This window comes from Crocodylus porosus, unplaced genomic scaffold, assembly GCF_001723895.1.
Source record: "Crocodylus porosus isolate Cpor-Errol unplaced genomic scaffold, CroPor_comp1, whole genome shotgun sequence".
NCBI lineage: Eukaryota > Metazoa > Chordata > Crocodylia > Crocodylidae > Crocodylus > Crocodylus porosus.
This window is the reverse complement of record NW_017728910.1, coordinates 21912213-21914885: the sequence shown is the minus strand read 5'-3', so window position 1 is coordinate 21914885 and position 2673 is coordinate 21912213.

The window sequence follows — 2673 nt, the reverse complement described above, 5'->3', positions numbered from 1 at the left end:
TGACACCAAACTTTGGGGCAAAGCATCCACGCCAGAAGATAGGCGGGTGATCCAGGCTGACCTGGACAAGCTCAGCAAATGGGCAGACGATAACCTCATGGTGTTTAACACCGATAAATGCAAGGTTCTCCACCTTGGGAGGAAAAACCTGCAGCATCCTTATAGGCTCGGCAGTGCTATGTTGGTGCTGCTAGTAAAGCGACCAAAATGCTGGCTTGCATCCATAGATGCTTCTCGAGCAAATCCCGGGACATCTTTCTCCCCTTGTCCTCGGCCTTGGTGAGGCCGCAGCTGGAGTACTGCGTCCAGTTTTGGGCCCCACAATTCAAATAGGATGTGGAGAAGCTTGAGAGACTCCAGAGGAGAGCCACACGTATGATCAGAGGTCAGGAAAACAGACCTTATGCCGACAGGCTGAGAGCCATGGGGCTTTTTAGCCTGGAAAAGCGCAGGCTCAGGGGTGATCTGGTGGCCACCTATAAGTTTATCAGGGGTGACCACCAGGACCTGGGGGAACGTTTGTTCACCAGAGCACCCCAAGGGATGATGAAGTTGAATGGTTATAAACTCCTGCAAGACCGTTTCAGGCTGGACATAAGGAAGAATTTCTTCATTGCCTGAGCCCCCAAGGTCTGGAACAGCCTGCCATTGGAGGTGGTTCAAGCACCTACAATGAACACTTTCAAGAGCAAATTGGATGCTTGTCTTGCTGGGATCCTATGACCCCAGCTGACTTCCTGCCCTTTGGGTGGGGGGCTGGACTCGATGATTTTCCAAGGTCCCTTCCAGCCCTAATGTCTATGAAATCTAAATCTATGAAATCTATGAAATTTTTAGCTGGCCAATGCTAAGCAGCTGCTGAAAACTGGGCTGCTTTAAGGTTTCTCAAGTTGGGCCCCCAAATAAAAGTTTGTTCCTCTGTCTTCTGTCTCCATAGTAATAAAACTCAGCACCCAAGCTACAAGTCAGGTATCTACCATGTCTCCGGTATCTACCAAGATATCGTCCATGTATCATCTGTTTACCATGAGCCCAGATTGCTTTTTCTTCTAGACCAATGCAGGTCCAACCTGGATACCTGACACATGGAAGAGATCAAATTTTAGCCATTTTTTAAAATGAAATCCTCATATTTACCCAAGGAGGAAGCAACTACGTCCGCTTGTAACCTGAAATACTGCTCCCGGCTTTGTTCAAGCTAATTTGCATCATCACAGAACCTCACAAGAGAGGCGAGGTATCCAGGTTGTAGCCACATTGGTCTAGAGGAAAAGGCAATCAGGACTTGTAGTACAGATGATATCCTTTATTAGACCAACAAGATTTTTGCAAAAAAATGTATTTGATTGCAAGCTTTTGGGCTTTTTAAGACTCTTTGACAGCTAAGACCTGCCTGCCCAGAGGAATTTTCCATCTATTGATGCCTCTATGAAATCTTATGAAATATGAACTTTCATTTCTACCCAGGAGAACTTTTACACTCTTTTCTCCAATGCCTGATGAAGGGTGTTTGCACCTGAAAGCTTGCAATTAAAGATTTTTTTTGGCAAAAATCTTGTTGGTCTAATAAAGGACATCACCTCTACCATGAGCCCAGATTGCTTTTTCCTCTAAACCAATATGGCTACAACCTGGATACCTGACACATGGAAGAGACTGAATTTTAGCTTATTTTTTAAATGAAATCTTCATATTTTCCCAAGGAAGAAGCAACTATAAGCACCTGAAACCTGAGATACTGCTCCTGCCTTTGTTTTGTTCTCCATCTTCTGTCTCCATCATAATGATACTCAGCACCCAAGCTCCAAGTCACATGGACTTTCAAAGGCACCTGGCAACAAGTCTCCTAGTTATGCTTCCCAAAAACAGGAGTGACATCAATGCTTTTGAAAATGCCACCTGTTGTCTCGGCACCATGGCTGTATCAGGTAGCAGAGGCCTTTAACACTGGGATTATAGCTCTCTTTTGGCTACATTCCTATATTTTGTTTTCTGCACTGCATTGTCTTTAAGCTTTCTCATGGAAGGCCAAGCTGAGAGAGCAATGACAGGGCAGCAGTTAAGGCACTAGCTAACAGTCTGAGACCTGCATTCAAGTGCCTCCATGTCCTCCAGAAATTTCCTGTGTGACCATGACCATGGCCAAGTTGCTTAGCCTCTCAGTTCCCATTCTATAAAATGAAACAATGGGGCCAATTTTTTTGGCAGGCGTGCCACAAAGTAAGCCCTGTGCCCCCCCGAGCACTACTCTAGTCCCCTTCCTCTGCCTGATCTGCCACTCTGTTCTCTGCTTCCTGCCCTGTGCTCCCTGCCTGATCTGCTGCTCTGCTTTTTGCTTCCTACCCTATCTACCACTTGCTGCCTGCCTCCACCGCGATCTGCCATGTGTCACACACACAGGTTGCCTTTGCCACTTGTGACATGTGTGCTGTAGATTGGCCACTCCTACTGTAAAGCACAGGTGATAGCACCTTACTTCCTCACCCAGGTGCTGAAATGCTATGGTAATGGCACATCTCTTACAGAGACAGTGCAAGGCTTAGCAATTTTCTTGCTGTTGATTATTGTATCTCGGGGTATGGTTATACTGCATTGTGGTATAGACATCTCTGACCCAGCTTTCATCCAGATACCTCAGGTCCTACTAGCAATTAGGGCTGTGCAAAGCTTTGG